The 16,145-nt window shown below is 36.4% G+C and overlaps 1 long non-coding RNA gene across 2 annotated transcripts in view; it reads right to left on the bottom strand.

Moving 5' to 3' along the window:
* Positions 1 to 16,145, bottom strand: part of LOC126503354 (uncharacterized) — a 781,756-nt gene that overhangs the window by 40,765 nt on the left and 724,846 nt on the right. The window contains exons 6-9 of one of the 2 annotated variants that reach the window (XR_007592268.1): positions 12,301 to 12,408; positions 9,219 to 9,255; positions 357 to 475; positions 181 to 253 (exon numbers count right to left, since the gene is read on the bottom strand). This is a non-coding gene — a long non-coding RNA (uncharacterized lncRNA). The remainder of the gene's footprint in view (positions 1 to 180; positions 254 to 356; positions 476 to 9,218; positions 9,256 to 12,300; positions 12,409 to 16,145) is intronic. The other variant, XR_007592267.1, reaches the window with a different exon arrangement.

Here is a 16,145-nt window from a genome sequence, read left to right as displayed (position 1 = left end):
TTTTATAAATTATGTGTCATTTCGCATAGTTTAATATTCAATAATAATACTGAAAGTCTATTATAATTCATAATCATATGAGGAAATAGAGACTTTAAGAAACATTTGAAATTAAAATAAGATACATAAGTTATAGGTCAAGTTTGAATTAGAAGCTTTATGCAAAGGATATCTATTTACCAGACTCATTGAATTTTATATGCAGTTTGAAACTATGAAGTATGGTGCAAGAATTGAATGGTCTGTTATCTCCCTGGAAAGAAGAGTAGATATGGGTCAAGTGATTCTTCCTTGAGGATTTCATGCTGAAAATCAACTGCACTCAGTTAATTTTATAAACAATAAATAGTACATACATTCAAATTGCATGTGAAGCCCCTCATTCACGTTCTTTTGTCACTGAGACAATGGTGTGCTGATTCTTCTTAGGTAAACATTTAGATGATGAAATAGCTCAAGAATTCATCAAAAGAACCTGAAAAATAGGAAGAGAAAATCAGTGGTGAATTGAACAAAAATTAACATAAAAGTAACAAAGAGTCTCTTGGAAAAAAAGAATCAAATTATGTAGTTATAAAGAATATGATTTTGAAATACATCTCAGGAAACTCAATGAAAACTATAATTATCACAAAAAGATAGACATGCTGTTTTTCTGGAATATGTTTAACTACAGATGTTTGCTACATAACTAGGTTAGATATCCCACTCCTGAATTCAGATCCTTGGCAATGACCCTGGACAGAATGAGTTTATGAACACTGAAGATTTAAATATACATAATCATAATTGGAAGTTTTCTAATTGTGTTAGAGAATTACTACCAAGAGCTATTTTCTACTATATAACATTTTAGTATAATTTTGTGCCAAACATGCCCCTAACATTTGTACATATGCATCATGGTCATTTAAGAAATTGGAGTGTGAGATTAGTATCAACTGTGAACTTTCACAGGATCCAAATTCATATAGGAGAGCAGCCTACAGTCAGATGTGTGAGGGTTATTGGCCTCTGAGCATGTTCATAAATGATTATCTTTATTACGTTAACTGATGTGTAAATACCCATTTTAACTGTGAACCGAAATACATCAGTATCAAAAGACAGGGCAATGCTATGACATGTTGTAGTAAGGCCACTGGTTAGATCCCAGCTGCTTAGCAGCTCAGACCCAAAAGAATCATACAGAAACCATATTATTTAAATCACTGCTTGTTTTCTGTTTGTTTATTTTGGGCCTGAGCTGCCAGGAGGCCAGGAAACAAACAAGTGGCCTTCTTACAACAGTTGACAGGGAAAAATGAGAACTGGACACATAGGATAAAGGATGGTGAATGCGACTGGATGGCAGACTCATTCTTCTCTGGGAAAACAAGTTAAGGATTTCTACCAAGCTACCCACCTAGGAGCCTTGAAAACTGCTGAACTCCTCAGACCCGGTATTATGTTCTAAACTTTGACAGCATGACTGGATAACATTTTAGATGCGCTATCTGTGCTCAGGTAAACCAACCTCAGTGGCCTAAGAAAGATTTTACAAATGATCCAGGCTCAAGGAAATGGCTCTGAGGACCATTGGGAGTTCGACTTTAGTGAAATCAGGCCTCCTGTTTGGGTTAAGAAAGCCTCTCAAACCACTCAAATGGCCAGGCCCCTCCATTTGAGTAGCTCCAGCAGCCAGGTTCTATATCTATAGACTTACTGCCCTAACAGCTGGACTCTGCCTCCCTTCTACATAACAAAAAGCAAAGTTCTATATTTGAAATTCTACCAATCCCCATCCTGGAAATCTTTGCCCTGGAAAGCTCTTCTTCACCCCATATCCCAAGAAAATCTGTATAAACCCTGTCTTCTGATCAGTTCTTTGCTGTTTCTCACATGAGCAGACAGAGGCAGCCACCTTCCTGGATTTTTTTCCCTCCCAATAAATCTTTTGAGTGAGGGTTGTTGTGTCCTCTAACTTTGTGATAATCCTTAACTTCTGACTATTGCCAAGATACCTTTCCACCAGGGCTGTAACAGTGACAGGCTATAAATATTTTCCAGTGTTTGCAGATACCTTTTTAGGATTGGTTGTTGCCTATCTGTAAGCATTGCAGCTCAGATAAAAAGAGATCTTGGAGGTTGGGAGCCAATCAATACCACAAAATTACTGTAATCATAGAAGGTTAAAGTTCTGTCCCTGGGACAGGTTTCCCTAGGGGAAATGTTACAGCTCTGTCCCTCTAGCAGAAAGTTTCCCTAGGGAAAGTGTTACAGCTCTGATACTCTAGCAGAATGTTTCTCTGGGGGAAAGTGTTATAGCTCTGGTACTGTAGCAGAATGTTTCTCCAGGGAAAGTGTTATAGCTCTGCTCCTCTAGGGGAAAGTTTCCCCAGTGAATGTGTTACAGCTCTTTTCAAGTCCCCAGAGTGTAAAAACTCTGTTCCTCTAGGATTAATTTTCCCAGGGAAAAAATGTTGCAGCTCTGCCTTTCTCTGACCCAGGCAAAAAACTATTATAGCTGAGTTCCACTCTGGCTAAAGTGTCATAACACCACACAACAAAACTCATTCAAGAGATTTTATAGGGTTTTCTGGGGGCAGAGCCTCCTGGAGTAGCTTGAGATTTGCGAGATTTGTGGTCTGATTCTGAGGTCAGCTCAGGGACTGATGGTATTTTATGTTGGGTGATTGTTGGAATTTCAAGCCCTGATCCTGGGGTCACGTTCAGGTCAGGATGTTTATCCTTGGCCCTTGTCTTGGGATTAAATGAGGGTCAAGATGTTCTTTCCTTGGTTCTTTTTACCCTACACTACCCCAGCAAAACACAAATTACACCAGTAGTTACTAAGAAAAGAAATTACTCCAGTAAATAAATGTCTGTCACCCTCTAAGTTTAAAACAGTTCTCATCAGGCTGATGAGAACCTTTGACTTCTCCACAATGGAGGTTTTGGGTGTTACAATTTTACAACTCTCTGGTAGTGAAGGGGATTCAAACCATGAATAGGAAAAAAGTTGACCTTTCTCCCCATCCTGAAACAGCTGGGGGAATAAGTTTTCCCTTACCCAGAAACAACTAGCTGCTTTCAGCAGACCGTCGAAGAATCAGAGAGCACAAGAGACTTGAAAATCTGTTTCCCTCCCTGAACTACAGTGAGGCTCACCCACTTACACACACACACACACACACACACACACACACACACACACACACACACACAAAATAGCTATAGGATCTGGGGACAGCAAGTAGAAATCAAGCTAAAAAGCTGGAAGAAAATGATCCAGGATAGGAAGGGGTGAGCAGGTCAATTTCCTCCAGCAAGGCTGAGAAAACAGATGAATGTTTTGGGTTTCTTTGTCCAAGCTGGTACTCAAAATAAGATGCACATCTCAATTCAAATGGGGGGTGGTGGAATAGAGGTTGTATCTCTCATCAGATAAAATTATTGATTATAACAGGGAAAGCCATGGCTACCATTGTCACTTGTGACTCACAATTAGCACCATAGAAACAAAAGTAGCATGCTCCTTCCATGGTCATAGTTGCCACAGTAAGTGGCAGTGTCACAATACAGGTGAGTGGCTTGGTGTGGCCTATGAGCCTTTGTCAAAATGTGTATTGCCTGGAGGTCAACCATGACTATGGTCATTGGACAGTTTACATCCTTACAATTTTAGTTCTGTTTCTCCAACCAACAAAAGTGATAGAAACACACAGAGGCAGACACAAATGGAAACACAACCATCTAGAGAAACACATATAAAGACAAAATAAGGGTGGCAACCACATAATGATACACCTAAAGAGATCATGGGTATCCAGTGATATCTCACATGGATCCTGGACACAGGACCTATGGTTGTGTCCAACCTGTCCTTTTGTTTCCTAACTAGATGGTACATATGCAGAACTTAGAAAGAATCATTCAGAGAGAATTTCCTTGTACCCAGGATTTGCTTCCTGCCATGAAAATTTGGAGCACAGAGTGAGGAGTGACCAGTCTGATAAAGAGCTGGGAATGAGACTCGAAGATTGAATTTAGAAGAGCTGAGGCAGAGAGGAAGACTTTCACTTAACCTACTTGCTCCTGGGCTAGAGTACTCTACAGGTTCCCAGAAATTGCCTGCTGAGGTTATAGGTTTGGATATAGCAAGGAATGGAAAGAGAGAGGTTTGGAGGGGGAGATCTGTGTGACCCTTTGCAGATGGGAGTTAGGAAAAACAGGAGGCCACAGCAGGTTGTCTCTTGCAGACCTGGTTATGAGACTGGGACATTGGTTTCAAAGGAGTTAAGAATGAGGTGTGAAGATTTGTAGTTAACCTGCCTCTTCTTTCCCTTGCTGGATTAGGCTTTGGCTTCCTAGGAGATGTCTGCTGGAGCTGGGAGATGAGCTAAATCAGTGAGTGTGGAGAAGCAAGTTTAGGGAAACACTGTGCAATCCACTAGAGATGGGAGAGGGGAGGAAGGGGAGGCTGAAGAAGGTGGTCTGTTAAATATCTAGGGATGAGATTTGGATGTGCAGAGTGAGAGGCAAACATATGCAATTAGCCTACCTGATTTCCCTGTCAGGAGTGAATCCATCCATTTTTATATCAAGGTATGTTTAGAAACTTGTGTACTTATTCTGAAAACAATAGCCTAAATCACTAAATGAATGGAGTCAGGACCTAGCAAAGTGCTTTTTGTGGTTTATAAAGTCATATTCACAAATTGTTTGAATCTGCTCTTATAAACTCCTTTGACATTATTACAATCACTACTTTTCAAGTAAGAAAGCATGCACAGAGACAGTGGACAGGTTGTGTAAAATCATTCATTTAATGAGACAGATTGTTGAGTTATGATTGACGTCTTGATAAACCAATGGTGCAAAGTGAGCTTGTTACTAGCACACTTTTCTACTTCTGATTTTATTGCTACCAGATATATAAGTATTTTCAAACATTTCATTACAAATAAAATATAAAATTATTAAATTGATCAAGGTGAGAATTTTTACTCCATTTGTTCATTATCACTTCACACCAGACTGAATTTTTACACCATTTGTTCAGTATCTGTTCAAATCAACAATAAAGAAACAGATTTGCATGTTCAGTTCCAACACTGAGCAAACAGGACTGCCCTCAAGTGTGTGTAAGTATGTGTGTGCCATTTGTACAGAAGAGAGTGCATTGATAAAAGTTACATGAGCTAACCATTCTTACCTGAACACCTGTCAAACTTTACTGCCTTTTAGTCACATGGCAAGAATGACTAGCCCAGAACCTGCAGGTGGAGTAACTCATCCTGATCAAACCACTCTTCCAGAATTGTGATCTCTGAATTCCAATGTCTATGTTAATTGATCTGTTGAGCCTCTCTGCCCCCTACAATGTACTATATAATCTTTGCTTTGTGTTTATAACAAAATGAATAAATTTATTTGAGGGCTCCAAGTCTTTGTGCCACCACAAAAAAATTTCCACACCTATAACCTAAAATTATAATTAGTGACTGGACTGGTTGTGGTGAGCAATTTATGAGTCAGTATACATAAATCATTTGTCCATGGGATGGGCTTGTTAGTTGGAGTTAGGGGTTGCATGTTAATAATTTTAGTCAAGCCTTAAGAAACAGCAGGTAAACTTTGGATTCAGGCTGCTTCTCTTGGCCTATAAATCAGTACTAGTTTAACTTAATTACTCCATTAAAATAAGCAACAAAAGATTTTACATTAAGATAGTGAAATTTTTAGCTGATATTCAAAATATCAATTTAAATTGGAGTATTTCCATTATTGCTGACTCCAACCTAACTGTAGCAAACATAATGCCAACTATAGCTAATATTGGCCAATATTAGTACAAAGGGGGGTATGGACTTCAGAGTACCCATTCATCAGAGACTGTGTCTCCACAGTGGCCAGAGCAGAAAATGCTTCTTACGTACTCTCCTACATTTGCATAAGACATTATAAAAGCAAATGCAATTATTATAAATACATTTATAAGTCTGAAATTGTTAGTGAATAATGAATATAAATGTTATGAATAAATGAATCTTACATATAAATATCAAATCTGTAAAGGGAATACTTAAGATTGCAAGTACTAAATAAAAGATAAATTTCTTGTATAAATATTCCTCTTCTGAAACCAAGGTTTTAAATATGATATGATTAATTCTAATGGGGTTTCTTAAATTTTCTATTAGTTAAAACAAGAAAAAAATCATTCTAAAATTCTAAATTTTACTTTTTCTTCTCATTAATTATCTCATGCTATAAACATCAAGAATGATATTTGGAGACTGGTAACTGTTTTCACTGCTGTTCCTGACTGCCCAGTTTTAGAAACACCTCAATTTTCCTCTATCAATAAGATATCACAACAAACTTCCAGTAGGCTTGGGAAGTCACAATCTGCACCTTTTCTAGGGTTGACTAAAAATTTTCACCCTTAGTTTCTAACATCATATTTAAATTTTGTTTCTTAAATGGTTTACTTTTAAACACAATCACCACATCACTGAATTGGGTGTAAATTAACTAAATTTAGCCTAAAATAATTTCCAGATCTTACTTAGGTAATGTTGTTGTTATGATTACATTTTGCCAAGTCTCATCATGAAAACAGAATCTTTCTTTCTATACAGCACACACACAAGAAAGATCTACTCTTCTGTTTGTAAGTACTTCAGGGACATTGTTCCACTCCCACCACTACCATCTATCCACAGCAGCCTGAAAAACTCCCTTTCCACTTCAAGACTTCCATGTAGGAATTACAGTTTTGAGGAAGAGAAGAATTTCAGGTTGAGACAATATGAAGCAGAGTTCCAGATTCATTAAGAGTCATGTTAACATAGAGTTTTGGCATGGGGTTAATGGAAAGAGAGGTAATCAGGGAAAGAAAGAGTCACCCAAGGGTGAATATAGGATCTTCCAGGGAGAATCATAATAAAGTGGCTTTATAATGTTCATATATGAAATTTAGATGCCTCTTAGGTTACACCTATAGAGTTTGCTAAGACCCCCAAACCCATTTTTAAAAAATATTGCTCAAAGAGCATACTTTATACACCAGTGAATAAAATTTAATGAGTTTTCTTTAATAAACATAGTTGTAAAGGTGGCCTTGTGAGGGACTTTATTCATTAGACTTATATAATAAGAGAGGAATTCTAAAATCTCAAGGTTTTACATGAATTGTGCCCTAAGTAAAGACAGTTTCATCTCTGAGTTGGTTTTAAGAAAACATGTAGTTTATTCTTCAGCAATGTTAATGGTGCCTATATTTTCACCCTCTCATCAGGACAGACAAAGGGGTCCTGAGATGAAACTTCTCTTCTTATGTCACTATAATTTGTCTTTTTCTATCAGTTTCTATTTTCATACATAGTAATTAATACCTGGAAAGGTTTTCCCATTTGAATGTTCATAAAGATAACAAAAACACCACTAAAGAATGATTGAACTAATCTTATGAAATAAGAACTATTCATATTTATAATAGCTAATTTAGTTATAGTTATAGCCAACAAAATATACCTACTTTACTAATTACTGAATAATTATGAATCCTTATGATAGAAAATCAATGTAGCAAAGCAGGAGTTCTTTTTCATGGTAGGAACAAAGGCTATATATAGAAAAAGACTAGAAACTGGGTTGTTAGAGTTGTCCATGCTTCAAGTCAAAATGCACACAAGGTTGAGGCAAGTGATCATCATGATTTCAAGGTCAGGTCTACATAAAAGAGGACAGCTGGACTGGGACTGAATGAGCATGTGATCAAATGTGGCTGACAATGAGGGCTGACTGAGAAGCCAAGGACAATGGCACTGGGTTTTGCTTCTACTGCATGTACTGGCTTTGTGGGAGCCTAGTCTGTTTGGATGCTCACCTTCCTAGACCCGGATGGAAGGGGAAGAACCGTGGACTTCCCACTGGGCATGGAATCCTGACTGCTCTTTGGACTGGACAGGGAGGAGAAGGGGAGTGAGGGAATGGGGAGGGACATGGGAGGAGGGGAGGAGGTAGAAATTTTTAATAAAAAGGAAAAAGAACCAAACCACGCAGGGATAGAATGAAACCCTGTCTAAGAAATGGAAAGAAAAGATAAGAGAAAAAAAGGAAAGATGAGAGAGAAGGAGAGAGAGAGAGGGGGGGAGACTGAGGGAGAGAGGCAAGGAGGGAGGGAAGAGGGAGCATAGCATATATATTCAGGAATTGTCAATACTCAATGTGTTCTTTGATTAAGGCTCTTTCTGTCCTAGTCTGCTTCTTGTTATTGCAAAAAGATCTTTGATACTTGCTAAGATTGTAATAAAAAATGTTCATTTAGTTTCTGAAAGGCTAAGTTTAGGTAGTTCACCTCTGATGAAGTTCACATGATTACATGTCAAATGGCATCATAAATGAAAGCATGGCAAGTGGAGGTAGTGTAAGTATTGAAAACCATAAACCCAGAAAATTACCACAGGTCACATTCAGTCAGATAACATTTGTTCTCACAGGATCTTGGGGATCCCATGGGAGCTCCAGTCATCCTTTCCAAGTATTCTATGAACCTCAGTTTGGAACTCACATTTTAAATTCCATCATTTCTTACATCATGCCCTAGAGACAAGGCATCTATCACAGGCAAACTCAGCAGCAAATCTACTGTTTATATTCAGTTTCCTAATAGAAAATTCATTGTAATGTTAGCAATTGCTAAGTAAGTGTCTATAAGGAGAGACATTTACTACATGCTCAATACTTTGTAAGTATCATTTATTTAGAATCTTATCTATACAAATACATATTAAATTTGTCCTTTTTCAGATTTGATTGATCTCCTGACCATGACAGAACGATATTAGCTGAGTCTGAACCTCTACTTTTATTTATTGATATTATGTATTTTCAATTACTCTTTGAAATTTCTGAAAACAAGATTTTTGAGCCATTATCAATTGACATGAAAGTATTGTGGGCTTCTTTCTCCCCCTTTCAAAGTTCTCTGAGAAAAACTTGTATTACAAGTATTATTTATATATAGCAAGGTTTGCGGTCTCGTAACGAGTCTTTGTGTTCTGTTCTTCAGTTTGTCTTCCTTGCAATTCCCGGATATTTTGCCTTTTGACCTTTACTCTTCATAGCTTTTCCTGGATAATGTTGTTTTATGACTTTTCCTAGAGAAATGTTCTAGTTACTGGATAATGGTGTCTCATGAATTTTCCTAGAGAAAATGCTGTACTTACTTTTCTTGCTGCTGTGAAAACTACCTCAGGAGAACACCTGAAAAAGAAAAGGTTTATTTTGGCTTGTGAGTTGAGCGTAGCATGAATAATGTCAAGGAAGATACATTATCAGGGGCTTGAAGCAGCTGCTGTTAATGCATGTGTCCATAGAAAGCAGAGTAAGAGAGTAGATCTTTGGTATTTAGATTCCTCTCTTATGATGTACAGTCCTGGATGCCAGCCCATGCAATGGTGCTCCCTCATTTAGAGTGAGTCTTCTCATTTCAATTAGCCAAACTCAGAAACTATCGAAGACATATCTATAGTTGTTTGGTTCCCATGGAGTCAAAATATCAAGTTGACAATGATTTTAAAATATCTATTCAAATTAGATCAGATACAGATGGCAGAAAAAAGAAATAATGACATCCTAGTCTATGAATCAGTAAGTTTATTGGAGATACAGCAGCATGATTAAAGGGTTTAAAGGAAGAGATAAGGGACTCAATGGCCCCTGCATTGCAAAATGCTCACCCTAAAATTTTTGATGACTTACAAAATTGTATCCTTGGAGATCCCTGCCCAAATTCACAATCAACTCTGAAGGGTGTCCTCTTTCCCTCAAATGTTTTTTGCTTTTACAAATTTGGAAAGACATTTTGTGAATTTTGTAGCTTTTTAAATTTCCTTAATGGTATATTTCATTCGCTTACTGAGTCCATAAACCAACTTCCTCCCTTAAGGAGGGCATGTTGCAGAGGAAATAGCTGAACAACAATAGGAGCTTCTATTCATAATAAATAGTGACACTAATACCCATTATTGGCATAGATTCAAAGAATAAGAGCATAATGTTCAGCCCTAAATTAAGATATCTACTGTACATCCTCTTTTCAAAGCTGAGAGATAATTTCAGAAGAGAGGATGAAATAAATTTAAGAGTCAGTGGTGCTGGATGACTGTAGGCAAACAATGTCTCCTGAACACAGCGGAACAGCTGGATATATAAAATCAGAGTAGTTACTCCAGCATACACAAGACTTTTATAAAACACTGATGTGGAGATTGGAGGTGGACATGAAATCCCACTGCTAACCGTGGAACTATTGGCAACTGTTGGGAACTGGGAAAGGAAAAACAGTTTTCTCCAAGTTTGTAGTCTTTTGAGCAGCAGAAATTTTGTTCTGGTGTTGTTTGTCTGTTTATTTTAAGTTAACAAAGTTTGCTGAGTAGAGAAGACGGCAGAATCTGATAAGAGTTGGGGAGAAGTGATATAATCAAATACATTGTGAAGACTCTTAAAGGACTATGAGGAATTAAAAACATTAATTAAAATTATTTTCTTTATTTTTAATAAATAAGTACGACAAGACCATTCCTTTAACATTTTAAATGATGGTTTAGATAACATTTTAGAATAAAATTTTAAATAATATTAAATTCTTAAACTATGAGAACAACTGATAAAAATAATAAAAACAAATCAATTTTCTTAATAATAGTACAAAATAAATTCAAAACATCCAGAAGTAACAAATCATCTATGTCGAAAATTGAACACCTAATTACTTTATAAAATATTTAGTAAACATATTGTGTAACCAAAAAATAAAACACAAAATGAGTTTGAACTTGTGTTTAAGACGTTGTTTACATTGGAATTTGTGAATTTTAAGTGTAAACTTGATTCTGCAGATTATTATTTTGAATTTCTAATATATATGGCAATAATTAACATAATTTATGTAGGTTTCAATGAAATCAATAACTCAAAATGCCAAAATATTTTGCAAAAGTTTTTTACTGTGTATTTTTCTTAATTTTTTAGTTTTGTTTTTTTTTAAATACCAATCCAAGTTCCCACTCCCTCTTCTCCTCCACATACCCTTGTACCCCACACCCATCTAATCCTCAGAGAGGATAAAGCAGATTGCTTTTTGGAATGTCTAAGGACCTCCCTAAGATATCTAGGCTGAGCAAGGTCTACATAAGGAGGGCAATGTGTTTGTGTCTTGTTCCAATCCTTGATGTTGCTGTCCGAGAGTATAAGAATTTTTCTTGATCTGCTCATTGTACTATCAATGTCTGTCTCAGAAAGCCTCTGAAGTCTCAGTTCACCTGCTCTCTTGGTCTTCTTTCCTGGTTTGCTCTCTTGGTGCTCCCTCTTAACTCCCTCAGTGTTATAGCAAGTTCTTGGTCCCCTCAGTATATAGCAATTATAGCTCTCAGCTCTTAGGCAGGTTGTGGCTACTAGCTTAGGGGTCCAATGGATGAGTATCAGTTTTTGGGTAGCCTAGCCGCAGAAAACTCCCTGATGGATGGTTAGAAAAGCTGAGGGAGTTGGGGTAGGGGTCTGGGGTTTTGCCTCACTATAGAGGTCCTAGGGATTGGAGTGTCACTCCCTGTGACTGTTCACTCACCTCTTAAGTCCCCTCAGGTATTGGTGCAAGCTGTGTTTCAGAGTTCCACCAAGGCTGCAGCTAAATAATTTAATTGTATTTCTTCAATTGGTGCTTTTACCAATGCAATGATTTTGGCTTCTAAAACTTAAATTCTTCTGTGAGTGAAGCACTTCTAAATATTTTCTAACGATTTTGAGAGTTTTGAGGAAGTGTACCACAAGAGAGAATAGAAATTACAGTACCTTTGGGCAATGTTCACATAAAAACATTTCTCTGGCAGAGAAACCCATACAAAGGTACTTTATAAAGTTCTTAATAAAACCTCATGCTTATGCCAAGTGTTGCAGGCCAAGAATCTGTTTTGGTTTTCTGGTGCTCTTGTGAACTTAGGGCTTTCTAAATACTAGCCAGGGGATCAGTGAGGTATACTTTACCAAGAAGGTCTCTGCTCTGAAGAGTTTGCCTTCATTTATTTTTATTGAAGTAGAATGAAGAATATTTAGTCCCCTGACCTCTTGGACTTGGTGTCACTTCTGTCTTTAAAAAATTAATTAGTGAACCAAATGCTGAGTCAGCTTTCTTACAAAGTCAATTTTCTTGCTCTTTAGAAAGTTAACTTCTTTATTTTCATTATCAATGTCCTTTGCCTTGTCAGCAGTATTTACAACATTATCTATTATTTCTGTATCACTAGCACATACTCAACATGAACGAAGGAAATGCCTTCTGAGGAGCCCAGTGGCAGGGTCAGTCAGAGTTGAAGGATCAGAGTGTCACATGTCAAGGTTGGAAGCAGCCATGATCCTGAGCTGTATTGATTGGTAGAGTGGGAACAAAGGGGTGATTATCTGAGGATAGAAACTTTAGTCTGTAGTATAAGTAAGGACTACAGGATACTGGTTCCAGACTACAAAATAGGCTGGAGAAATTATATCTATAACAAACAGAATCTATTGACCCTTTATACATTAGAAACACAATACAATTCATAAATATCATAGTCAGAGTAATGATCTGAATTCAGATTTGCTGAATGTCACATGGTAGGATGATTAGGAAGACTATCTTCAGGAATGGGGGAACTTCAGATCTTCTTGTATTTCTGATTTTTATTTTTCTGTGCTGGTCACTCTTCTATATCTGTGAATTTCTGATAGGGTCAGCCATTGTGCCCAAGCTCTTTGACTTTCTTAGTGATATTCTCCTGTGTCATGCCATACAATTTGGCTCTGCTTGTAAAACTGTCATCAAAACTGATATACATGCATGTTATACACCTCATATTTAAAAAATATTTTTATTAATCAATTTTAAATTAAGATAAAGAATAAAAGTGTTCATTATGGCATTTTTGTACTTATAGATGACTTAAGTTTAACATCACATTTAGATAATTTTAATCTTTCATTTTCTAGATATTTCATAATAATCCAGTTGTCTCAGTCTTTAGACAGTTCTAATAAACTCAACATCCTGTAATAAGTAAATAGTAACCTTCAAATTTAAAAGAATATTTAACATGAAACAATTAAATGAATAAAAATATGAAAATATTGCTGTTGTGTTTCATCCTCTAAAAGTCAAAAATTTCCTTGAAAACATAGTTTTTAGTTTTGAATTTTTTTATAAATACTGTATATACATCATTTTCCTACTTCCTATTCCACACCAAATTCTCCTATGTTTCCACATTTTTAATTACACACACACATATTTTCCATAAATATACATTACACACACATATATTCTGCTGAATATATATATATATATATATATATTATATATCTGTTCCTTTGTAGTGTGTTTAAAACTCAACACTTTAGGACAATCTATCTGAAAATTTGTTTCTCTCTCTCAGCAGCCCGTGTTGGAGCATTGTGAAACTTTTCCCAACCAGGTTAGCATGTCAAGTGATGTTGTAATTATGTTTAGACAAAAATATTGAGATTTCATGTGTGTAGTTTCTCTAATGTGTGTATATGTATATATATACATATATACACATATTACCTCACAACACATTTCCTATTTAGCTTCATCAGTATTTTCACTACTTTCTCAATGATATAAGTGCAATGTAAATGTTATTTAGATATATACGCATATAGTGTATTCATATACTTGCATACATGTATTGTATATATGTATACATGCGTGCATGTGTGTATACATATATATTCCAAATTCATATGTACAACCTCTCATTCTATATACTTTTGTTATGAATGTATGTATATATGCATTATGTATGTTTTCAGGGCTGATAAAACGATACTGGACAACCAATCGATGAGTTCTTCCATGGAGGCAACCATTGCTCTCAGTCTCAGAATTTCTTATTTTATGCTTGTACTTTGTGCAAAGTTGAGGCTTCCTTGGCTTCACCATCCACTTTAGCATGCCAGCTGCTTTGTCCTTCTCCAGCTCATGTTTGGGCAGTCACATTGGTAAGTTTTTTGAGTATAACTACTGACTCTCTTACAAGACACAATTTTAAAGCGAGTTCCCTCTTCTGATTCCTACAACCTTTACACCCCCTTTTCCATATCAATTGCACACCTTATGTAGAATAGTTATACTGCAGCTATATCTGCTGGAAATCAGTAAAACAACCATGATTTTTATTGAATAGTTATACTGCAGCTATATCTGCTGGGAATCAGTAAAACAACCATGCTTTTTATTGATTGTCACTTTTATTAGTGGTCACAGCATGTTGCCAAGCAATTTTGCTTGAAGAGCATAAAAACTGCACTCATCTGTAGGATTAAGGACATATATTTAGAATACAGTTAGGGATTAGGCTGATTTTAGTACAGTTGTGGTTATAGGTTCTTTTCCAAAGTATATGGCTGCAGAAGCACTGCATATTTAACTAGGTTTCCTGGACCACACATGATTTCCTTCTTTTTGACCAGGTCTTGTGTACAATTAGAGAGCTTTTGGATGCCTCCCAGTTTTATCACTTATCAACCTTTAAGGCTCTCCTGGCATGCTGATGACTGTTGTGGTGTCAAAGCTGGGTAGGACGTTGGTTTCTTCCCTCCTTTTCTATCTTGTAGAGAACATTCTGCTATGATCCAGTGGGGATACATAGTGTGTGAATCTAGGCAGGCAGGAATAAATATATGCAGCCTAAATAGACTCATCAAATTGTTCCATGAGTTTGTGCTTTTGGTTTCATCACCAAGAATTGCTGTTCTATTCACATTTGCAAAACTCAAAATTTTGTCTGATGGAAGATTGCATGTAGAGGAGACCAATTGAACTTATTCTTCCAAAACCAGGGAAGACAATTCATAGGGAAATGCTCAGTTAGGATAGCCTAAGTATTCTAAACAGAACAATCTCTCTGGCACTGTAGCGCTTTTCGAGGTCTAGATTGCATTCAGAAATGAGTTTTCTGAAAAGGGCACAAAATTATCCTGCAGCTTCATGATTTATTCATTCTTTCTGATAGACTACAGTGCCTTTCTAATGTTTTCTGTATTTAAAGTGACAAAAGTGTGCTCGGAAACATCATGACTTATTCACTTCCATTTGCTCATAAAAACATGGGGAAATTCCAATTAAAATGAGATAGAAATAGGAAATTTTCTTTCTCCTTCCTGCCACTAGCCTCATGAAGATGTCCCAAGAAAATAATAGTCACGTGTATTTCTGTTACTTCAAAGTTTTGTCAAACATAATTTCTACAAGTTTGCGACTACTGTTGTTTGTGTTGTTGTTGATTTGCTGCCATGTAAATGCCTATTTAAACAAGAGGCTGGAAGAGGCCGTTGGATAACCTGAAATTGAAGTCAGTCAGTTGTGAACCTCCATGTGAGTGCTGAGACTCAAACCTGGGTGTTCTATAAGAGCAGTGTTCTTATCTTCCAAGTCATTTCTCTGGCTTTTATATTACAAATTTAGAGGTTATGGAAATTACACTACTTTTAATTTTCAACAGTTTTATTTATTGTAGGCAGAAACTGATCTTTCATTTCCGACTTCTCAGACCCTAATAATCATACAAAAACTATATTAATTATAGCATGGTTTAGACAATGGCTCAAGCATATTTCTAGCTAGCTCTTATATTTTAAATTAATCCATTTCTATCAATCTATATATCACCATGAGGTTGTGGACTACCGAGAAGGTAAGGTTCTGGTGGGCATCTTTCTCCTTTGGCAGCTATATGCTGTTTCCTTGACTCCTCCTACTTTCTTTCTATATCTCTGTTTGGATTTCTGCCTGGCTTTGCTCAGCTATGTCATTGGCCAAAACAGCTTTATTCATCAACCCATAAAACAACAGATATAGAGAAGGACATCCCACATCATTATTTTTTCATTAATTTTAAACAACCTATAGTTATCTAAGCATTACTTATCTAACAGTATATGATTTTTCATGTTCTTTTTAAAACCAGTATTTACACACACTGATGAAATACATATATATTATAACTTGTTATCTGTCTCAAAAGCTCTATTCTCTTTATGTTTGCCTCCCAATTGCTAGCTGAGCGAAGGGTCAATTGGAAAATCTGTTCTGACAGTTT

This window comes from Alexandromys fortis, unplaced genomic scaffold (genome assembly GCF_014885135.2).
Source record: "Alexandromys fortis isolate MF-2015 unplaced genomic scaffold, M_Fortis_MF-2015_v1.1 scaffold_2_1_26212458, whole genome shotgun sequence".
In the NCBI taxonomy this organism is placed as follows: domain Eukaryota; kingdom Metazoa; phylum Chordata; class Mammalia; order Rodentia; family Cricetidae; genus Alexandromys; species Alexandromys fortis.
This window is presented reverse-complemented; position numbering and strand designations above follow the sequence as displayed.